The following is a 25,078-nucleotide window of genomic DNA, read 5'->3' as shown; positions in this document are numbered from 1 at the left end:
TTGGTAGTGCCTGATTTCGCCAAACTCCCGACTATTCCAAACTTTTTGGTTCCAAGTATATGCATAACTAAGCATAACTTTAAACAAAAATTTTAAACAGCTGAGTTATATAAAAATTCATTAACATGTTTTTTTCTGCTGTAAAGTTGGGCATTTTATCATTGGACTTTATTGGGATTGCCTCACTTTTGGAACCACCCTCAAGCGGCCATTCGAATAACTGCAATTTTTGCCACTTTTCCGGTTGGCTTCAGTTTTCACCCCTGGAGGTTGCCGCTTGAGTTCCTCCCATCAAATCATTTTTCAATAAGAAAATAAGTTAAATCATTGTCTTCATTTGGATTGTGGCCAGAAGGTTTTCTGGGGTTCTCCAGAGCAGCAGATGAACTCCCTGTGGGAAACTAATTTGGTGCTCACACTGTATGTAGACAGTTTCTCAGCAGGCTGTCTATATGATTGGGTGTACAGTATCCTCTCTGACTCACTCAGTCTCTTTTCTCTCCCATGCTTCAGCAGTCTTCACTCTGTCTCTTTCATTCTTCTGCTGCTTTTTGTCTTCTTTTGCAACTGTTCTCGTCATGGGATGTTGCATTCTCTTCATCTTGCATAGAATAAGTGCTTTCAGAGCTAGACTTATCAAAACTCTTTTCTCCCCTTTGTCAAACTACAGTATTTATGTCTTACTTCACATGTCTGGTCCCTTCTTTATGTCTCTCTTCATCGCTCTACTTCTTATTTTTTCATCCTTTAGTAGCTCCACCCACCATCGCTCTCCCCGTTCCTCTCACTTACTCAGTAAGCAGCTTGGGTTTTTAAACTCTAGGCTATGGCAATAGCACACTGCCCATCTGTCACGGCAGAGAGTTGCCATGAAATGGCCAACTCCTCAGCATCGCCGTGTGATCCTCTTATATGCTGTGAGCATGGCACTCACCCATCTCCCTCTGAGAAGAGTGGAAAGAAAAATTTCCCCTCCTCACCCTGCAAGGCAAAGAGAGACTGTCAGATTTAGACTGAGCAGTGAAGAGATGGGCTTTCTCATCCTCTCAGGCTCATACTAGAGGGCACAGCTTAAGGGGAGCAGGCAGCCCACGGTTGTGGAATTATAAGAGAGACACCCAGCACATCAGGTTAAGTCTTTGGCAGAGGATTGTGGGTAAACAGGAAGTGTCCCTTTGCCCCAGCAACCAGTACACAGTTCCATTTCCTGCCTGGCAAGCCAACTGAATAAACCCAACCCTAACCTATAAAGAACTGCACCCATGCATGGTACACCCAGATGCACATTTCACGCACAGCGAGCCACTCCAAGCCAAGATGTGGCAAATCTCACTGCAGATGAACTGCTGAGTTTGTCCACATCTAAATAAATCTGACTGTTAACACATCCACCCTCAACTGACGATTTATGGTTTAAGACTTACCAGTTTACTTCAACTCTCTGCTCACATGGCTAACAAAACATGATTACCCACTCATGTGTGGCTCAAAGTAGGTTTATGTGCATGTCGAGAAAATGATTCAGAATCAGATTTGTGCCCTGATTCTTTTCCCTGTCAGATACAGTACAAACGTGATTCCCAGCTGGAATTCTGCACCATTTAAATGCAATGATTGTGCGGCTCCTACTTGTCTTTCTTACTCTTTTTCAATTTAAGTGGGCACATGGGAAGGAATGTAAACATGCTCATATGAAGGGAGAAGGAAACAGAAATGTAGGTGAGAGTGAGTCACATTAAATCAGAATGATCAGCAGTGGGTCGGTCAGTAAATACGACAACAGATAATTGCCTATTTGAGCCACGGAGGGTTCTCAGAGTGCAGACTTGGCACGTTTGCAGGGGCCCACTTCCCATTTTCCATCTCTTCAACCATACTCAGCAGCTTATTCAGGAGACTAATAGAGTGTAAATTGTTTGTCCAGACAAAATGGATATAAACACATTCAGTTAGCTCTGAATCATGTTTAAATGGCATTATATACAGTAGTTTAGGCAGCTGGGCAACATGGAACACTGGTAATGTGGCTTCAGCGAAATTACCACTTTACTTTAGTAAACTAGCAGCAAACAAATATCCACATTTTGAATAATTCCATTCTAGCTGATATTTGCACAAGGTCGATGGTATCCCAGCTCCATGCTTTGGACGCCATTGACCTTTACATCAGTGTAAACTGTACATTGAATTCTACCATTAGGTACATTGCAGATCTGCCCAGGAGATGCAGTCTTCATCTGATACCTGCTCCATAATTTATAACACTTGTCTTGCTGTGAACTGTGGCTGCATCTGATGTGTAATCTAGGCAGGATCGATGCCTGACAGCTGAAGTTGGGACAGAATACCTGTCCTGCCTAACCTCAAATGTCCGGTGGGAAATACGGAGGAGACATTTTGAAACTGCAAATAAAATTTGTTGGCACCTTAATCAAAATGTCAGCTCATTCCTCTCTGGCTGTCTCTCTATTCCGCTTTCCCTCCCTCTAATTCTCTGCAATGCTCTGAATTAAATTTGGACAGACTGTACTGCAAGTGATGCTCACATACACCTGAGAGCTAGAAAGCATGTAACTGTAAAGGGCATAAAAGCTCCTGGAAGTTCTTTAGCATGTTTTGAGATACTTTCCATTTTAAGTGGAAGACGTGCACCACTTAAGGACAGATGTGTGCTTACTGTCCCATGCCAGGCTCTCGGTTTTAAAGATGATATTACTACACCAGACTTACAGTACAAACCTGGAGCACATGGAAAGCCCAGAGGACACACTACTCTATTTATTCATACTTCAGAAGGAAAGACTAGGAGTTTGGAATTTCTTACCATAGCCCCTCTGTGCCATTTTCCCCTGTGAGATAATTGAGTTTTGATGAAATACAAAGGGCTTGTGTGCCTCCACCCTGTGTTAGCATTGTTGGAAGGCAAACTTTATCAGGTGGACCAGTGAAGCTTCGGAAATCGGAGCACTGCTTCTGCAGCTTCCAAACTCAAAGAAAACAGCACCTTGAAGCTAGAACCCATACTCTCAGCCTCCTCCCTTTGTAGACACATTGATATGTTAATCCATATTTGCCTTTTTTTTTTTTTTTTTTTTATACCTGTGTGCTGATGCCCGGTTTGAGTAATTTCCAAGGGAAAATTCTGGAAAACATCCAGAGAAGTTCTCACTGTTTTTTTGGTTGTTTTTTAAAATATTCTCTCCACTGAAAGTCAGAGCTGTGTAGAAATTTCCTGCAGGGTGGTACAGTTAGTGTACTGAAATGCATCCAAAATTTTCGGTGGTTGGCAAGGTAGCATGTGCTGCCTTGGAACAATACAGGACTGACACTTGCAGAGAGACTATTGAAGGATGTACTAAAATCACCAATATGCGTGGTTCATTTTTGTTTTTAGTGTTATGTGATGTAATTAATTATTATTCTTGACTATATTGTGTTCTTGCACAATCGTTTTATTAAGACTAACCAAAGTTCTGTTGTTCTTGCTGTTTGCCTGGGGGGAGGGGTTTGTCTGACTTCATCAGTTGAAAAAAAAGAAAAACACTATCCAATGTAATCCATACTTGCACTGCCGCTTAGTCGGGAGTAAGCTGTGCCTTTGCCGTAAATGCCGTCTTTCAACACAATAACAGATGAGAACACTTTTCGTTTGTCACAGGATTTTCTGAACAAGATTTTCTATCTCGAAAGCCCCTTAATGCCTCCTGCCATGTCTCCGTCTCAGCCCTTGTTGGCAAAGGGCTCGCACTCATAGCTCCAGGCCACACCACAGTACAGCCGTAATCTCCACAGTTGCCTGATCAGGCCCAATTCCAAACACACCATGTTCTAAGATGCCACTTACTAAATGCCAATTGTTTGTCTTGGTCGCAGAGTCTCTGGAGTGATGGGAATGAAAGGAGCATAGCCAGTACGGTGCTGAATATGTCTCCTGACGTTTCCCGGATAATTGCAGTTATCCAAGTTCATATTCGCTGCCTTAGATTGTTATGGTCGAGTAATTTCCACCATTGTATTGGTTGTGTCCTTTGGTATGAAAGCTTCCAATTTAGGATTGTTTTAAAGTTTTTTAGTTCAGCAGTCAGGAAGATGAACATTATATTAGTTGGGATAAGGTTGGGGCTATATGTTCAATTTGCATATCTTATCAGTGTAAGCCATGTAAGTCATTTGGATATATACTTTTAATATATATTCCTAGTTGATTCTCTTTCACCTATCCCGATTCACAGGAGTATCGGCCCATACTGAATACCAATCTGAGACCATTGCTCTCTGTCCTGAATTTAAAATCTGTCTACCTCACTGTTTGGAGCTCATTGAGATAAATAAGACAGTATTATGCTCCAGGGATTGCCGTGGTACTAAAAATGGAGTTGGCAGTGCTCTGTGACTAAATGAATGTAATGAATAGCAGAAACAGTGATTTTTTATCATGAGCTTTACAAAGAAACTGTAAATGTTATGTGGATCAGGGTGACACCTGATCTGGTAATAAGGTCAGTGCATCCTCACTTTGTTCATTCATTTCTTAATTCATTCATTAATTTCTATTACCTCTGACTAGGAGCTTATGTTTTCATCCATATCTGTTTGTTGGGTTGCTTGTTTGTTTGCCAGCAGGTTTACTCAAAAAGTACAGAACAGATTTGCACTAAGGGATGGTGCAAGGGTCAAAGTCTGGTGCAGATCTAGTTAAAGGGGCAGTTCAAGGAATTTTTTTTAATATCACTTTCCAAGTATTTTTTTGACATTTTTGTCAGTTTCTTAGGAAATAATGGCTCTTGATACTAAAAATAAAATCAGATATATTTAAAGAATTGATATCCATGATTTTGTACAATTTGTTCCAGATAATAATTTGAATCTGACAGGCATGTGTAGGATTGTTTGGCCTTGGCGGAGGTCTGTGCTCTACTGAGTGCCACTCTGGTTCAGTATTTTTCTAAAATTATTTTTGGGGTATTTCTTATCTTTAATTGTCAATACACAGTTGAGAGGCAGACAGTAAATGTGGGAGGAGGGAAAGGAGATGCATCAGTGGTAGCCAGACATATTTGAAACCATAGACCATTAATGAATGAATGAATGAAATTATCCTTTGTGATTTAGAAACAGCCGTACTCTCCAACCTGTGCCACTGCTTCTTACTCTTACCATCTTTTACCTCCCACCTTCTAGTGTTACTGTAGAACAGAGGGGTAACTGACCATGTCCTGTCTTACAAGTGGGCCCCCTCACTCTACAGTATCTCCTCTCCCTCTTCTCTGCTCTCCAGTTCTCTTTCCTGTAACTTCCTCAGCTGCTCACTCTCACTCTCTCTCTCTCTCCTGTCAGCCATGCTTGGGTAGTTACTTGTGTCCCCATGGAGTGGTCCATCAGCCTGCTTTGCTGAGCCCTGACTGGGCATCAGTGCCTGGATTCCTCTCCAGTGGAGTTCAGGTATCATCTGTTAGCACAACAGAGCCAGAGTCACCCCCTCAGTCCCACAGCCATAGGCCCAGTGAATCAGTGAGGAGACTGTGTCCTGAATGTGCTTTATAGAGACTGGGAGCTCATGTCAGCACCAAACAGACATAGATCAAGTCTAAAACAATTGTTGATTGGAGGTGCATTCACCTATTGATATACCAGTAAAATGTAGCCTTCTTTAAGTTAATGTTGCACAAAGTAAACACTGGACAGGTTACTTTATTGGCCTTTCAGTTACATAGGCTGACTATGAAATGGTGTGCTGTGCTCACTTTTCAAAGTTGAAAGGACCTGGTCTTTTCCTCTTGGTGCTTTTGAAAATTTCATGGTTGCACCTTTACTCTTGTTGAGAAACTTTCTAACGTGATACAAGTATGCTGAAAGGGAAGAGATCTCACTAGGATACTTAAACTTCGACAAGTTGTTTTATGCGTGTGACATAAATCCTTTTTTTTCCTTCAGCTATGACCCAATTTTCCAATAAATCACGCCACGCTTCCAACATGCACACACAACTTGTCATCCAGGTGAAATATGTACCTGACAAATCTGCTAACAAACCCATCCAGCTTAGCTGGATTTTTAATAGAAACTACCAACAGAGTGTGTTGCAATTCATCTGCACCTGCACTTGACCCAGAGCTAAAACCTAACAGGGTTGCCAATACTTATAACCTTGCTGTATTAAACCAGCAGCGTGTGCAGGTGGAAATTCCAAATAAGCACTGTAGTAGAAAGGTCTTAATCAAAAGCTGCCCTTCCTCAGACCTTGTCTGGTACCTTGCACTCTTCCCACAGTGCTCATACCATCCTGCTGTGCCCAGCTCCCCTTGACCCACTAAATCCACAGAGGCAGCACTAACACCGATCTGAAGGACTCTTGGATGTCTTTCACACTATTTGGCTGAGTGAAGCTGACCTGAATTGCATTAAATTTGCACTTTTAGTTTAGGAGAAAACTATAATTATCAAAAACAGCCAAACTGTGTCTCCATGTGTTTCTGTCGGAAATACATGAACATTTTTAAATGTAGTTACTTTGTTTGGACTTCATTCACATTTCAGAATGTATAGAAACAGAATGTGTTTATATCTGTCATGTTGAAATAGACATTATACAGAATGTCCTCCACTAATCTTCATGGGATAATTCATGCTCCACTGATTGATTGCTGTGTGACTGTGTGTTCTGGTAAAGCATTCCACATAAAATTCATTCACATTTACATGATTTCAGCTAACATCTCTGTCATTTTGATTATACCCCCACATGCCATTACTCGCTGCCCATTAAACGAATGTAGCAACAAAACAAATCACTTAAAAAAATTGGAAGCGATCCAAAGAAATGCATTCTTTGCTCTTTTTTTCTCCTCCTGCCATCCTGAAAAATTATATTTCATGCATGATAAGCTCCAGCAAATGATATTATGTTTGTATATCATCTGTTTCTGGCATGTGCTCAGATCATAATGACGGATAGCTCCTTAGGAATGCCAAGGCACTCTGTGCTCGCCTATTCTCCAGGCTAAGGGATTTTTCTAACAGATCTATCTGCGGGTGTCAGCTTGTTGGCATTGATTGGGCCTAACGGGCTTTACGTAGAGATAGAAGTTTGTTTGGTAAAATTGCAAATCCAGGCTGACAGTTTATGTTTACTGCTTGCTGAGGAAGAGTGTAAAGTAGTTTCCTTGGGGAAATGAAAACAAGAGGAAATCAGAGTCTGAAATTTTCACAAAGTCATTTACATCATTTTGACTTTGCAAAACATTCATATGTCTCTAAGATTCTGCCCCCGGAAAATTTTGATAATTATGTTGAGCTGTCCAATATTCAACCTCAGAGTTGAAAACGCTTCTTCCTTCAAAATAATCAGTGCATATCATCTCACCTGACTTAATGTGCAGAGCTCAGCTCAATTAAGGGTGCATCCCATTTACCACATTAACCTCATAGTATACCTCCCTGCATATGAGAGGTCATTAAAACATTCACCTTCACAGGTCAATAAAGCTTTGAAAGCCCTGTAAGAATGCCGAACGCTGCTCCCTGCAGGCTCAACACTTAGCTACCATGGGCTACACACATGCACTCATATCCAAACAGCACACAAAGACACTGAGACAATTATACTGTTTTTGCTGGGATCCAACTCAACCAGCCAAGTTCCCAATGGGAGCCTGTTCATTAGGTGAACAGGTTGATCTCATTAATACTGCTGGGGTCAATGAAGTGTACTATTGGTGGCTCTAATGACTTGACTTCTCATCTGCAATGCAGTAAATGATGGCAGATCTGATTTAAAGGCACAGCCTGCAGAAAATTTAGATTGACTCCCTTGCACTGACACAGTGTGAGAAATGTTACAGTGCTCCCTTGCCTTCAAACATCTCTTCCATAATTCACTCAAACACTATGTCGCAATGTATTTTTTATTTTTATTGCATTTTTTAATAATCACTAATGCTGATGAATGATCTCCCATAAACATATTTAAGATTATGAGAAAATCATTGAATGTATTACATGTAATACATTTTTCTTTGATGACTTACAGTGCCAAGTTATCTTCTCGACAGTAATGCCGGTGTGCATTTTTCATCTCCCTCCACAATGCCAAATTATAACCATCACAGGATAATAAGCAGCTTTACAAGTCCTCTGTCTAGTGTGATATTAAAATTCTCAATATTGGCAGCATGCAGGACTGCAGGTGTATGTGCATGTGTGTGTGGGCACAGGAATCAGTGTGTGTTTATTCACTCATACCCCCTGTGAATATTCTTGTGCACTGATACAATATTAGAACAGGCGTGGATACAGGCAGGTTGAAAACCGGCCCATCTTTTCATTCGTCCTCACTTCCTTCACCTTCTGTGCTTGTGTACACATCCTGCATATATGCCAAGCTGGCCTGCACAAGCCTGTGTGTGAGCGTAAATGTGTTCAGTCCCGCCAGGTTGTGACACCGGGAAATTCATCATGCTTCTGTGTTTGTTTTGCGTGTCTGGGCACCGACTAATCAATCACCCCTACCTTTAATGTTAACCTTGGTGATATTGCCACAATTCCCATGGGAGCCCTTAATTGATCTGAGGATATCAAAGAGAGATTGTGACAGTGCTCTCAAAAGGTCAAAGGCCATGAACTTTGATCACCAGCAGACCACGCAGGATGTTGAGTTGGTTTCATGATTCTCTGGCTGATTCACATCTCACAAGTGTTAACTAGTTCCCAGTAGACTATAGCAATGTTCTTTATCCATTATTACATGTGTACAGATTACTGAACAGACAAATCACCACTACTTTAAATAATATATAACATGTATGAGCTCAAATGAGGGTCAGAAAGATTTTGAGTGACGTTCACGAATAATTCCAAGGTTTGGAAACATGTAAAGTAAATCTGCATGAGAAATTCAAGTTTGCACGTGTTAGATTTGTATTTGTAACAAAACAAAAAAAGACAGACTGTGTGAATAAAATCTGTGAAGAAATTATATCAGTGGTGAAGTTACACAAAGACGCTGTGAAAAAAAGAAGTGCTTTTGGAAACATCCGTGTACAGATACAAAACAGAAAACTGTGTGTAAAACTCAGTGCTCAAAGTTCCCACACTGTGTGTGATGCTCAAGTTACAGGTATGAATTTTGTCCCTGTTTTTACACCTGAAGCTGATGATAATCACAAAGCAGAGTCCAAACAGAGGGCACACGGTTTCGTTACCTCCATCTCCGCTGCACGTCCTGAAAGGTGTAGTCGACTCCAAGCTCCAAGTGCTGTAGAAAATAACAGTATTGGATAGTTCTGCAAGAGCCTGTTAAGATTAGGGAAATGTCATGGTTATGGCAAATAAATGATGGTCCTTGTATACTATTGTAGAACTGTTCTGCAATTCAGACTGAATACCTGGAGATACTTGGCTGGAACAGTCATATTAAGGACAGAAAGTGAGATCGATTGACAAAAACATACCTTGAATATGGTTTCAAATAAATGTTTTTCCAATTCATTGAGCCATTTATTTTCAGTTATCCAGTAATCATGGCATGCCACACATTTTCAAGATTAAAAGGTAAAAAAAGTCTTTGAAATGAGACGTTTTTTGTCGTAGCTCCTCCTTTTCTTCTCGGAGCTCTCTTTCACAGTTTCGATTCCTGTCCAATGGGCCTGACAAGCCCTGAAAAGACACTCCGCTAATCTCTCTTCGAGTGTCAGCTCCCTCCTCTGTTCTCCTTCTGAAAAGATGCTGTTTATCTGACCAAAGCCCTTCGCGCTGCCATTTGCGCTGTGGGGTGCTTATCGACCATGAGATAATTCAAAAAGCCCCTCAGCCAGCTTCTTGTTCATTAAAAGTTTCCTCGGACTCCTCTTCAAAAGTGCATCCATCTGTCTGGTAGGAGAGACGATTGAGGGGAATGTGGGCAGGGATGTGTGTGTGTGTGGGGAGGGGGTATGGACATTATCTCTCTATCTGAATCCTTGTGTTGTTGCCTTTGATTTAATTTCCTTTGACGCTCCTCCTCTCGTCCTGTTCAGATCCCCGATGGATTGGGTCTAGGCCCTTGGTTTAAGATTTGTTTCCCTTCTGCTTGAGTTGGCTCGTTATTTGATCAGCTTTGTTAACTCTGATCAAATAGCAATGGTGGGTGTTAAAAGGGTGTCTGTGACCTACATAGGCTATTCCACCACTAATTTGCTGCGGTAGACCTGACCAGTTGTACAGTCAAAACTCCGACTTCAAGGACATTCTTTTGCATCAATTTCACTTAGATCCACTGGGTTACATTTGATCCTAGGCTGTGAATTTAATAAGAAGTTCCAGTCTACTGACTCAGTGAACTTTGAAAAGGCTTGTTTTTTTACGACCTTAAATTGCCTCGGAATCCTAATCCCAAACCGATATTTGTAGACGGTAATAAAACAAACACAGACTGTGTAGCCTCCAAGCTGTCAGTACTTCAAACCACCACTTCAGATTAGCTCTGAGGAATGCTCAAGGATGAAAGGAAGCAAGGAGAGGAGTTGAGAGATTTATGCTTTTCACGCAGCCATGTGTTTAATTTATCAATAAAGCTGTCAGGCCTCCACTAACCTGGGCGGGTGTGCCCTGGCATTAATCAACACACCAGCATCAATCTGTGGTCAGTCTAGAGCTGCTGACCGCTGCTCCATTACACTGACCAAAGCAAGGTTGCCCCCAAGCCAAAGTTTGATGACTGACACTTACCTTGCTGAACAGGACACAATGAGGGAAACATTTGAGGGCTTCCTACAACTGTATCCTCAACAAGAGGAGGGCAAAACCAAGACTGAAAAGCATGTATGAGTGGTGAGGACCCCCCCCCCCCCACTTGGTCTGCTGTGTTCTCTCTGCTGTTAACAAGCAGGTAATTATGGATAGTGGTTTGGGCCATTCGTCAGGGGCAGGCAGCGGGCAGATTGATACCAGCAGAGGCCCATCCTGGTTTCATCCCCCTTGCTTTTAAGTTTCTCAGGGTATGATTTGGGAAATGGCAAGCTCCAGCCCACTCATCCATCAATTTCCTGCTTGTTTCCCCTGTGGAGAAAACGGGCACATCGCTCCCTGGGAGGACTGTTTGCCAAGACACTCTGGATAGTAATAGTTAAAATGTGAAAAGTGAGAAAGAAGCAGGAGATGTATTGTGATAGAATGTGCAGCAGAGCCACCATGAGGGATTGATGACACAAAGAGGGACAGTTGGAGTACAGAGAAAGAGGAAAAGGATGCTGCTGGTGGTGATGATGATGCCGGAGAGGACGCAAGAGGAGAGGGGGAGGTGAATACTGACTTAGACTTAATTAGAAGATAATAACCAGTTGCAATTTGCTTTACTTAATTACTAGCAGTATAGCAGCACGATAATGACTTCCTCTATCTTTCATAAGTGGATTTGGCCCAGGTTCACAGCCTTCCAGTTAGTTGTTACTGAAATAATGTCCAAGCTGCTGATTTTAAACCATAATTGGTCTTTCGTGGCTGTAGAAAATGAGATGTCATGTTGATGTTTGAATGACGGGATAAGCTTCTTACCTGTCAGAGCGTACATGCAAAAAAATAATTAAGTCAGGAAACAAACAGAGCTTTCAATTAACAAAAAGCAAATGAAACATTGTCTGTCTTCTTATTACTGCATTAACACTACAGTTTTGCAGCACTTCTGTCTCCAAGGCAACAGGTTGCAGTTGAGCTTCACCGTGTAGGCTGGAGGGACACAATGGAGAGAGATCTGATGAATAAACTACTTTTGAAAGCCACCATGTCTGTGGATTATCAGCCACAATCACCTGCAAGTTTTGATTCATCTCCTGATTCAAGAATATTTTCATATTTGATGAGTTATTTGTTTATTCAGCAGCCTTCATTCTGGAGTATTAATGTCCTCGTCAAATGATACAGACACTGGGACAACATTGTTTATTGGCACGGCTTGTTAGCTCACTGTGAGTCTTGGCATTCTCTCACATTTCATGCCTTTGTTGAATGTCCTTTTTGTCCTTGTCAGTGTTGCTCGATTGATGACCAAGACAATTATAAGCCAGTCAATCACCAGCTCGCACATGAAACCCATCTGAGAAGCTCCTGAGATCTGTCTCATGAATATTGTATGTGCATTTCTGTCACCATGTTAAAGCTCCTTTGCACAAATATTATCGCGGGTGAATTGTTTTGACACGGGCCTGTCATTTTTCTGAATGTTTTTTTTTTTTCATCTTCTTCTTGACATCTCTTTCATTCTGGAATCTTTCCTCCAGCAAAAAAGCTGGGGGAGGAGGATGAGCGACTGAGAGACAGTAAGGAAGATGGACTCTGCTTTTCCACCCCATGAATCACCAGTGGGGAAAGGAGGCGAAAGACTGACGGCATGACGAAATTTAATTAATCGCAATATCTGGAGCTCCATAAACGAGTATTGGATTTTCAATTTAGGGCAGGAGTCCGTGGTTGATAGACAGGAATGCTTTGCAGCTCAGGCTGAGGCCCAGTTTCTCTGCAAGTGCTGGCAGGTATCGATCAGTAATCATTTACATATGCCCTTAACTTTGCGAGCGATCAAAACAAGTCAGGCACACAGCGCTGACATTGGAGAGTGAAGAGAAGCCCAAAATCTGTGGATGTCATGACGGCCCCCGCATGTCTCGGTAACATCACACTCATTTTCACAGTTTTCTCTGTCTGCGTGGGGCCCTCCTCTGCCAAGTTGATGTGATGCACGAGCTCCATAAACTTAACTAAGCCCAGACAGAAGTGTTGGCCTACACCCAGGGGAGCCATGTCCAATTTTGCACTTCATAGCCAATAAGCTTCATAGATAAGGCTGTTTTCAGAATATCTAATCGTCTGTCAAGAGACGGCTTTGTATATTACCAAACAAACAGGCTGTAATAAGAAAAGCATAAAAAATCAGGACAAAAATAACATGCTATAATCCAAATATGCCAATAGCTTAAGACACAATCGATTGTTTTTTTTATTTTGTACTGGTTCCGTCTGTTTGGTTTAATGGAAATGTTTTCATTTTCTAGTTTATGACATTTTGTAGCCAGAAAAATACACCACAAAAACCTTTTGAAAATCATAAAATCAAAAGTAATCAAGTACAATGACCACAGATTTTCTGCCTCACCTCCCAAAAGTCAACTAAGGATTGTTATGGAGTCCTCATAGCAGTGGCCAGCTCACCTGTCAGAGAGCTAAGTGGAACTGAAGGCCTCCTGTGTTTTTATTTGATTATAGTTGAGGTTATTTCCCACTGGCTAGTCTCCTTGCGCTTGTCAAATGCTTCATGAAATCTGCATTTAGAGTGGATCTCAGAAGTATCCTCACTGATGACAACAAGCCAACAACATTGCGGTCCTCCTAATGGCCACCAAATAATTCACACACCTTGGGGTATAAGAAGCACTTGGTATATGAGGATGTTTGCAGTGATGATGAGGCGTGACAGGATTAAAGCAGGAATCATGTCAGAGGGTGCTGCACAGTGGCTATGGCCCGTGATGACGTCACCCCTGTGCACTGATTTTATTTTTACCCTTCGTGGTGGGTGACTGAAACGGAGATATTTCTGGAAATGTGACCACCACATTAGTGTGTGGAGTCATTCTCCTACGGGCATGTGATTATCAGCTCTGCATTGGTACAAATGACTGGACAGTAGATAGATGCAACACCCCACCCCCACCCACTCACCGTCCCACCCCCACCCCCACCCCTCCCACCCCTAAATCAGAACAAATTGCGACTGAATCGCTGTCACTTCTCTCCTGGGCTTCTTTTGTGGGGATGCCACTCACAGCTGGTGACTCACTTTTCAGATGTCAGCAGCTGGACGAAATGCCATCATGAATTTGAGTACAGAGTCTTTTTACTCTTGAGGAGTGTCGACCCTCATGCTGCCGAGTCCTTCCCTGCAAACTTTTGCCCCAGTTTGTTCCTTATATAGCACATGACTCTGGTTATGCAAGAGTGCTACAGAATTGGTCAACAACTTGGAGCAGCTGATTGGCATGTTCTGTGGCTTTCATAACCTGACACAGTTGAGTGAAAAATTGTGGTGTACTCTATTATAAAGCACTTACTGCGTGGGTATCAGCTCCACTCATCCCATTAATGAAACTCTCTTGCTGAAATGGGGGATGTATGTATAGCAGCCATTTTGTGGCATGGCACTTAGTGCATGATTATGCAAATTCATCATGATCCCTACAATGAAATTACAACTTCATGTTATTTAGGCTCTCCTAATCAATAAAGGAGACATCATTTTCATTCTCGACACAGCCGAATTCACCCATGCGAAACTGACTCTCATCCGCATATCTTGAACACTCCTCTGAACTTCTCACTGTAAAATGGCTGTCATTCATTTTCATTAACTCCTATAAATGAGGCTGACATCTGCTGTATTAAAAATGTAATTATCAGAATACATAAATATGTAATTGCTGCCACCTGCATAATTGATGTGCACTAATGCACAATGTTGAAGGTATAAACCTCCACTTAGCAGGCGCTTGCCACCTCAACAATAGGTGGGCTCCTGAGTGATAATTGAACCCACAGACGATTCCCGGGCCTGGGAAAATGTTAATCACAGAAGATGGATCCTTCATTAGATGGCTCATCCATAAAAGCACCATTCATATCTGTGAAGTAGAGAGAAATGGAGGTAGAGAGCGAGAAAGGAAGAGAGAGCGAGAGACATTCCCAATATAAGAAGAGGTGAGGGATAGCCCCTAACACTTCCCCGAGCACACATTCCTACTGGGGGATCGGTACAGAGAGATGACCTCAAATTCACACCGAGGAACACCAAATCAGGCTTGCACCGGGGGGAAAAAATCTAATTATATTTGAGTCATCTTTATGGTGATTAATATGTTAGCTAATGCATGATACATGACATTGCAACCAAAGGAGATGTGTCTCTGTATCTAAACGCAACCAAAGAAGCGGGCCACAGAGTCTCTCCGGCTCTCAATTAATCATGCCTTGCATTAAACTAATATCACTCCGTGTGCTTGATGGTTGTGCTGGTTAGCAATTCTGAAGCTTCTGCAGAAATCTGCAAGGAGTCCTAAGTTATGAATGTATGCATGCTTGCAAGATATTATCATATAATGAGGAGAAGGGCATGCACAGCAAAGGACACCAAAGTAAATGTGTATTTACACTATGTGTGTTGTTACAATAAGAGGTATATTTTGATTGGTTTGGATGTCTTAGAAGTGGCATCCTGGCCCTTAGTCACAGCTTATCCTCAGAGGCCATTCCTGAGAAGATGGACATACATAAATGCATCCACACAAATACCCACTGGTGCAATTACGTAGAGGCCTTTCAGGATGTATGAATTGTTTTTGTTGCAGAGTGCATGTCTAAGCCCGTTGACAATACTCTCCTTAGATAGTAAGATTTTGCTGTGAGAGGAAATGTACAGTTTGTCCGTGTGGATACAGAAGACAGGAGACAAGATTCTGTCCAGTTTTAGTGCCGGACTGAAACCATGCTGTCGCCTGCTGTGTGCTACTAAATGCTGTGTAGCTTAGTTTCAGCTGCTTATCGACCTTAGTCTGAGGACAAACCTACATCGGCTGCGCTCTCACAGGCTGCCTCCAGCCAATCAGGAGCCTCCGCGATGACCCATCCCCCCTGTGAGCTCGTTGGCCCAATCAGAGCAGCCAGTCAGGGGGCCACTGAGCTGTGCCATGTCGGACCGCATTACCCAAAATTCCCTGTGTATCCCCAAGGCTCTGCTGCGTTGGGAATGTGTGGTGTCATCTGAGGCCTGTCTGTGAGGAAGCCTCATTTTTCATCTGGTGCCCCCCCCACAACACACACACACATACCCTCAGCCCCCTCCTTCCACTTACTCCCCCTTTGTGTCCCTGCCTATGTGTTTGTCTGTGGCCTGCTGTCCTTTCCCTACAGTACCTTTCTTATTTCCGTCTGACACTATTGTTGGTGTTGATGTGCGTGTTCTGTTGCTCTGAGTAATTGAACATCTCTTTGAAATGAACATAGCCAAATACGACCCCCCCCCCCTTTCCATTTCCCAATTATCTCTGTGACTTAATTAGGCCCTCATACCGTGCAGAGACCCTCCCTGATGACTGTGTGTAAGTCTGCGACTATGAGTATGTTGCAGCAGTAGCTTCCCTGGTCTAATTCAGCTCTAGTTGTCCTCACTTGCCATGGGATTTTCTGTCAGGCTGACTAATTACCAACTGGTCTGTGTGTTTGTGTGTGTGTGTGTGTGTGCTTGTGTGTGTGTTCTTCTCTATGTTTGTATCTGTGCTATTTAATAATGAAATTCAAAGTACCTACCCTGTATTACTGAGCTCTGCTCTCACTGTAGCCCGGCACATCGATATCGATCACTGTCCTGTCAGCACACCCAGTTGACTTGGCCACAGTCAATGATTTCTTATTTTTGAGGAATCAATGCACGGAAGAAATTGTGCATGTGAGTATGTGTACGCCTTTGTCACATGCAAGTTTAGTAGCCAGCGCAAGTTAGTGTGTGTGTGTGTGTGTGTGTTTGTGTGTGTGTGTGTGTGTCTGTCCTTTGTGGTTTTGCTCTTCGTATACAGCACTCCTCCGAGCAGCTGATTGACAGCAAGTCGCCTCCGTGGCAGAAAATCCATGGCCTTCTTCCCTCACCTTTACTCTGACTGCTGTCTCTCTACTGCTGATTTATTTTGATGCTAATTTGATTTCAGCTCACTGGCCTCCCACTCCGTTCTGCTATCACCTTCAAGAGGCTTGGATGAGGCTCCTTAGGCTGGTCATGGTATTATACTCACACCGTGCAGCCTGAGAGCTTTTGGAAATGACATATTTTTGTATTTTCTGTGCACAAGTGCGTTAGATTTGAAATTTAAAAATGACTTTCATGTTGAAGAGCTGACTTTTAAACTTTAATTTGAGGGTGTGTGCATTACCAAGCACAATGACCCAATTTTAGGCAACCAAAAATAATTAGAAAAATAAACGTGAAGTTAAATAATTTTCTTTTGCCACTTCATATCTTTAATGGACAGATTAATGTGCAGAGATGACAAGAATTAAGGTTAATAGATATGCAGAATGACATGCAGCAAGGGTCCCTGGCCGGATGTGAACTGGCATTGCTATTTGTAGTGATGCTCTGCCAGAACAGAATATTTTCTCTTCTGGTGTTCGATTTAGACTGGAGCGAGCGAAGGACAGCTGGACTCAGGTCAGGAGAACAATTTTGCCAGCCAGAAAATTTGACTGTTTAACTGAGCAGCATTTACTCTGGGGCATTGTCCCGCTTGTGTTGTCCTCACAATGGGGCACTCCTAAATGCCTTTGAAGGTGAAAGTCAACAGTTTAACCTCATACCGTCATTGTTTCATTTCAAATTTAAAAAGATTTCACCCTCAAAATACTTACAGACTGTACTGTGTATTTGAGGAGCCCATCAGGAAGTAACAAAGAACAGATTGTGTTGTTGGTGGTCTGCATAATCACTTTGCAGTGGCTGCTCTTGTGTTCTGAGGGGCTCCTTTGTTTGGGTCACATGTAACAGGAAACTTGCTTCGGAAACTTCCTGCTTCTTTACCCTTCATGCACCACCAGTTTGTTCTAACGTGTAGTGAAAATGAAAAATCCCACTGGTTGATAGACCTGCATGATATTAATCAATGATTCATGTCTGTCCACATTTGTATTCTGTTCCATCTGAGCTGTGCTAGCATTGCTGTTTTCAGATAAGGACGTCAATGATGGGGGGAGCAATATAAGAGGCATCTAAAGGGTTCCTCCTCTTCCTCTCCATCACCCGGTATCTCTCAATCTTTCTCCCACTCACTTTGTCAGTCTTCCAGTGGTTTGATGGGTGTAGCTGACAGATGACAATCTCATTTCCATTCAGGCGTGGTTCCCTGCTGTCTGGGGGCTAAGCCATGCAATAGCTATAAGTGTCACATTAAATCCCAGCCAGGGAGATGGGAATGGCAGTGTGACAGAGAAGCCATTCACAAACGCCATTATCTGTGTCTCTGTGGGTGACACCCACAGATAGAAATGTGCAGCTGTAGTGTGCCTGTGCGGAAGCTAAGACATGTTTAGGTAGCCATGATCTTTACAATGTCCCAAAGCAATCTCCTGCCTGACACTGACTGTGATTCGCTTCACAAGTTTAAAGTGATGTGAGTTCTACATTTGACAGCAGCAGCGATGGTGACAGCGGTGATGATGATGATGATTACAATGGTCACACCAATACTGATCAATGATGATGATGATTACAGTCACAGTTATTATGATGATGAGTGTGATGACGATGGCAGTGACACTAACAGCGATGATCAATATTGGTGGCCATGGTGGGAATGTTGATGATGACGACGGTGACGTACGTACATGTTAATCACGATGGATTAGTCTAGAAAAGCCAAAGCAAATGTCAAAATGAGATGTACCGGGGAGTGAAAATGAATTTGAACATGAGCAATTGAAGAGCATTCCATTACCAGCAGGGTGTAATTACCTTTGCTCAAATGCACAGATAGAGGAGGCAGCGAGAATTTGAATGAACACGTCCACACAATGGGTGGCTCCTTGTGTGATGGTGATTAAATCCACCATCCAAGTGAAGAGACTGAAGAACTCCTATAATTATTCCAGCCAGTACACATGGAAATCCAAGTCCTATTGCTCATCTACTGACTGACTGCAAGCTTTAGGTTTCAGACGTCTAATAGGCTCCATTATTGTCAGGGGGATAAATAACATGACACCCACGTTGTCTGGCACCCATACACTCAGTGACCAAAGGCTCCTGCTACTCCCCAAATTAACCGGCCCAAAAGAACAATACCAGCACCTGGAAAAGGGCAGCAAAAACTTCACATGGCAGTCGAAGACAATTACCCCAAGAAGAATGCTCTCCTCTGCATTTAGCTGATGAGATTTTGGTGAGGTGCAGAAGTGAGAGGAGAAGTGGAGGGAAAAGAGGAAAAAAAAATCCCAGTCCAATTACTGTGACCCTGAAGAGATTTGGAGGCTCTCTCAATAGTGTGTGAGGGGTCGTTTGAATGGAACGGTGGCAGAAAAGGGGAAAATGAATTATCGATTCTAATTACACAGGCCCGCGATTCTCTGCTCTCTGTGTGACAGGCCTCTTTTGGTTCTGTCATTGTAGACCCTGTTTATGGGAAAGGCTAAGACATCAACATTGTACGCTGATCGAGGCTGTTAAGTGACTGAAGTTGTTAACATTGATTATTTGGTTAGTGTTTGAGTTGCATGATGGGCCACGGTTTTTAGGGTTAACTTGAAAGCGCAGTCCTTAAATTGTTCCGTGCCGCAGTGGCTTTGTTCACTGTAGCTAAACACTCTTGGTGCAATTCCTTCCCACTACTTCCTCCTTGTTAAGAATATTACATTTCTCTGCAAATAACTGGTTCAAGCACTGATGTTACTTTGTGTATCACTGTTCAGTTTTACAGCTAAGCTGAGCTGTGCCTGCCTTGAATAGGTTATTAGCATATGTATAAAACATATTTGCATGCAATGCCTTTCAAAAAGTTCCCCAACAAACTGCCAGGAACTCTACCTGGGTTTGTGTTATATAATCCTCAGGCTGAATCTGAGAGCAAGAGATTTAAATGCAATCATCTACTCATTTCAAATCCTTGCCGTTTTTTTTTTTTTTTTTCCTTCAGTACATAAAAGCTTAACTACAAGCTTTCTTCTGTTTTTGATTGCAGAAGACAAATGCACAACATCAACTATCCTAAATGTCTTTGTTCAAATTACATTTCCAGCACAAATTACAGCGATAGTTTGCGCTTCCAGGCTTTCTTATTGTCTTCATCGTACTGCAGTTTGTCTCACAGCTCACTTCATGCACACACACACACACTATGCGTGTGCACAGTTCAGCGCATGGACACACACGTGCTTTCTTTGCATCGTGGAGAAGGGAGGTTGGGGTGGGCGTGAGGCGTCTGGTGGAAACAGGACACACTCATTCAGAATACTGATGAGATGCGGTGCGGATTCCTCTGATGCGGAAGTGAGACACACACGCACAGTCACGCACATGCGCACAACTGCACATCATACACAACCTTCACCTTTGTGATCCCTGTCATGACATGCTCTCCCTTGCCTTTATCACTAACATATTTTGACATGAAGTCCATTGTGTCAAATGAATGCCAGCTAAACCCAGTGCCAGGTGCAGTAGTCTCCCGCACTGAGATAACATAGAAGAAGACAGTTTTACTCCTCCTATTCACCATAGTGTAATGGACCTTTCATCACTGAAGTCTTTTTAAATGTGTTTTGAATGAGGGTGGTAATATTTTACAAGCCAGTAGTAGTTATTCTCACCAGCTATATCATTTCTAAATCCTGACAATATTTCCTACCACAAAGAGCAGATGAATGATATAAAGCTGTTAATAATGTTTTAGTGGTGATGTATCTGCATTTTCAGAAACTGCTCAATAAATGTCAGGGCGCTTTTTTTCTGATATGTAACCAAGCTTCTTGCTTCTCACTGCTTGACCACACTTTCCTCACATACCCAAGTGAAACTGTTTAGAAAATTCTGCAGTAGCTCTGCAAAATACATTGACTGGGATAAATGAAGACATTTCTCAGGATGCAGCAACAAGAGATTTATTTTCCACTTTCTGATGAGTTTCTGATGTGATCTGTGTTAGTATCTGTTCAGTCTTTTCAACACAGAAACTTTTTCCGCTACCATTTTAAGAAATTCAGGAACTTTCTGTTTCTCCTGGTCTTAAAAAAGTCCCTGCTCTGGGGTTTGCACTTTCTGATGGTGCAACTTCGCTAAATGATCAAACATAAAACTTTTCAAACATTGGTTTACAGCTTCACACGGTGACCAAGCACTGGGTGCCAATACTGCTGCTACCAAGACTAGGAATGGGAATGCCTTGCAATGATTACAGATGTTTAAGCAAAGTTACATTGTGGGCTTTTCAACTTGTCTAAAAAACAGATGATCGTCACTATTTTTGTCTTTTGACTCATAAATGAATAATAAGTTTATTATTATTATAGTTAGTATTTATTATAGTAAATCAGATGATAAGAATCACCTGCGGTAGAAGGAAGCAGAGAGGTACATATGGGTAGAACAAGGCTTCAGTGCTGTCTTTGATGTTCCATTAGACTTCATGTTTCCATGTGTTTCTGTTTGTGATGTCAGCCGGACTGGAGGCAGCAGTGACATCAGCGACCGTGGTGTTGTAATTCGGACTGTTTGACATGTGAGTCAAGAACCGCAGTCCCGTTGTGGTGGTGAAAGTGATAAGCTTTTCAGTCTCCGTGTCTGCGTCAGCAGGACACTGGACAAGCAAATAACAAATTCCACCCCCACCCCCCAACGAAAACAATGTGGGGTGTTTCTCTCGCCCTCAAATGCTTTGATCTGTATCTAGGTAGAAATTCCACAATGCAAAAAGCTTCAGAGAAATTTGTAACAGTATATTCTGTCATTGAAAGCTGAATCGATTTACAATTTGATTCAATTTGACGTGGACTTTTTATTTTCTACTTCTTTAATCAATGGTAAAGTGTGACCCTAACCAATTATTGTTCATTGATACTGTTTTTATTTGAAATACGACTTCAGAAATACCCCAGAAAAAAGGTCTTCAGCTGTAATACACTGAGTTTTATGCAGGTCGGATTTAGAGCGTTGCTGAATCTCTGACTCTTAGCTTAATCTTTACACCTCTACAATATAATCATTCTTTGAGGTTGTCTCTTCATGTGAAAATATTGTCTTACATAGACATTGCTTCATATTACTGGTTCAGTTAACCTAATCCTCAAGGTTCTTCAGGTGTGCTAGACAAAAAAAGTGTTCCTGAGTCTATTTGAAAGGCTGATGAATTTCCTTTTAAATATATGTTTTTGCCTGATTTTCTGCCCTCGTTCTTGCTGTTGTCCTCACAATAGATGTAATAATTTGGTCAAGTGTGATTGGAGTCGGTGCTTATGGGGAAACAGAAGCACCACACACAGCCCTGCACACTATGTATGTATGTGCAGTTGTGTGCAACTAGGAGAAGGAGCTGTAATGGAAGACATCATGCCATGATAGGGGACAAAATTGTGTGTGTGTGTGTGTGTGTGTGTGTGTGTGTGTGTGCGTGTGTGTGTGTGCGTGCTGTGTGTGGTCAGGGGTGTAAGATGGGATAGGGTGGATAAAATCTTATTTCTATTTCTTGGTAGAGCATTGGTAGAGATTGAGCAGCAGTGTGGGGATGTTGCAGGGTGTTCTGGTCGCCAAGCACACTCCCAACGCTGCCACATTTACTGTAGCCACTGATTCATTACATCACATGCATTACTGTAGAATCCTAAAATAAGGAAGGGAGAGGAGCACAGAGGGAAGAGGAGGAGGATGTAAAGGGAGATATGACTGAGGACAAGCAGCCCCTGTGTCTGTGACAGGCCTTTGAAATGGGAAAAGAAGATAATACTTTAAAAGCATTAAAGCAATATTGAATATCAGCAGAAGGGGCTTCATATTGTCAGATTGAATGTTTCCTTATTTAATTTTCCTCTGTCTGCCCTCACATATAATTTCCCTTAAGAAATGTGCAGAAGGCAGGGGGCCTGTGAAATGAAATCAAACATCCCCTGTGCCAGTATGCTTACATGCACAGATTTACTGGTTCCACGACCCCCTACCTCTCACCACCTACTGCCTGCTCTCTCTGTCTCTCTCACTCTGTCTATCTATCTCTCCACCCCTTCCCCTTTTCTACCCCAAAATTCAATCTTGTATTTGCTGGTGATGGAGAGGAGCTCGGTGGTTTTTATGCCAGGCGCAGTAGAATATATTAAACTGCAGGTAAAAAAAGAAATGAATAAAGAGTGGAATCTATCTGTCCTAGTTTCTCTTCATTGAATGAGCATGATTTGGTCGGGCATGCTTTTTTATTTACTTATTTACTCTTTCTTTCCACTGAATGCAATGCGGTTCTCAGTGCAGTTTGTAGCTGAATATTGCTATTGATGCCTGAGGCTTGTGTGGATGATGATGGTGGAGGGTTCACCATGCTGTCGAGTAAAAGAAGAAGACTTTAGGTTATGTAATGTAATCCCTGCTTCTTTGATAACAGAGTGAAGTGTCTCTGTGGGAAGTGTTTTTGGATGTGACAGCTTTAGAAAGCTCTGATAACACCAGGTCAGTCAGTGACAGTGGATATTTGTAGGGCAAGTGAAAGGGAAATTTACTTGCCCCTAAGGACAAGTTAAAAGCCATAAACAAACAAAAAAATACTCTGTTTTCATGTTATGTGCCACTCATTCATGGTTTTGAGGTGGGCTCTTGTCCTTCACAACAAAATCCTTACTTGCCACATGACTCCACTTCCTGTACCTTTCATTTGAAATTCAGAGAACTGTGCAGAGTCGTGTAATTGCAACTGTCACTACAGGATCAGAGTCACGACACGATGTGAGTCATGCACAAGCCATTGTATGATGATAGCTGAGTGCGGTTAACTCAGGTTAGCTTTGTTTAGCCCTCTAGTTAGCTTCAGAGCTCGTCTGCCGGTTCTACTCCTGACGTGGTAACACATTATAAAACCCCAGTCTTTACCAGGAAGCACTTACAGCCATGCTGACACTATGCACTGCATTTATGTGTTTTCTCCATAAACTCCAAACTGTGAGAAGGTGGCACATGCTTTTCTATAATTCAGCGCAGTTAACGGAATCTTTAAATTTGGATAGATTACTTTACCGACTAGACTCCAGCATCACATGAAACCTAATATACTTTATAAACTACAATATGCACTGACTTGCTGACATTGAAAATATAGTTAAAAGTTATAGTTATGTGTGACTCATATTGTGTCATGACTTAAATTATTAAAGATTTCTTGTATCAGAGCTTCTCTAAACAAAGCTCATGACGTGGCCACTCTGATGAATGGGCTTTTAACCTTGACTCCTGCAGTGAAGTTAGAAAAAGAGCACACTGACTGAATAGTGTGGCAGGAAGCTTGTGCCCATTGTGTGTGTGTGTGTGTGTTTGAGTGTTTGAGATATTCTCAGAATTTAGTTGGCACAATATGATGTTTTTCTCACTCTGTCTTTGAATTGCAGGAAATGCGGCATGAATGAGCAGGTCACCTTTGCGTGGGTCGCCGTCTCTCTGGCAACAAATACCGAGCTTTACAGAATCTTTTGCTGTGGAGTGGACCAGCAGATGCAGTGGCGGAGAGATGAAAAGAGGAGAGCGGAAGAGGAAGAGATTAAATAAGGGTGTGAAAGCTAGGCTGCAAGGGGAGATGAAAAGAAGCTTCTAAGGCAAGAGAAGCCAGTGAAAATCAGGTACGGGTGTCTGAAATGTGTTGCAGAGGATGGAGGGAGCATGTTAAAGAAAGAGAGGGAGAAAGAAAAAAAAATGAGAAGGCAAGATGGAAAGGCCAAAACAAACAAACAAACAGGGAAAACCACAAACTCGGCTGGCAGAGATGATTGATGGGGACGTGCTAGAGGGAGATGGGTAGCAGTTATTGAAGGAGAGTGCAGCCAATAACCTCCCATGGGTCCATTGTGTCAAGTCCATATCCACAGCCAGCAAGGCAGCAACTGTAATAGGGATTCCCTATTGACCGGTCGATGGGAGGCAGGTGGGAGGTTGTGGATCTATTCTCCTAGCTCTGGTAGGAAGAGAGCACCAGCTGACACCAACTGCATTAATCAGATTTTTCCATCTTGCTTTCCCCATCTCTTTCTTCCTTCCTCTCTGTCATCATGTTTCCTTCCTTTCCCTTCCCTTCTTACTCCAGCCCCCCCATCTTTCTCTTCCCCCTCACTCTCTCTGTCTCAACACAGAGATGCCGCTATGTCGAGTGGCTGTGATCAATACGTCGTGTCTTTTGCAGCCCTGACATTACTGCGAAATAGAGGAAGCAGCAAGAAGACAGACAATAGCTGGCGGTTGTTTTGATTCAGGTGAAGAGTTGAGGGTGTCGTGGATATAAAAGATGTCACAGCTCTGAACAGCTCTGAGCTACTTCAGAGTTTGACCTACCTCCATCCC

General features: G+C 42.4%; 1 long non-coding RNA gene across 6 annotated transcripts in view; it reads left to right on the top strand.

Moving 5' to 3' along the window:
- The window catches only part of LOC139635485 (uncharacterized), a 135,419-nt gene that overhangs the window by 50,352 nt on the left and 59,989 nt on the right, over positions 1 to 25,078 (top strand). For 4 of the 6 annotated variants that reach the window (XR_011694225.1, XR_011694224.1, XR_011694223.1 and 1 more), the window contains exon 4: positions 24,136 to 24,363. The exons of the other annotated variants lie outside the window; for them this stretch is intronic. This is a non-coding gene — a long non-coding RNA (uncharacterized lncRNA). The remainder of the gene's footprint in view (positions 1 to 24,135; positions 24,364 to 25,078) is intronic. 6 annotated transcript variants of the gene reach the window in all.

This window comes from Trachinotus anak, unplaced genomic scaffold, assembly GCF_046630095.1.
Source record: "Trachinotus anak isolate AG129_WGS33_773 ecotype Australia unplaced genomic scaffold, CSIRO_AGI_Tana_v1 ptg000018l, whole genome shotgun sequence".
NCBI classification, from domain to species: Eukaryota; Metazoa; Chordata; class Actinopteri; order Carangiformes; family Carangidae; genus Trachinotus; species Trachinotus anak.
This window is presented reverse-complemented; position numbering and strand designations above follow the sequence as displayed.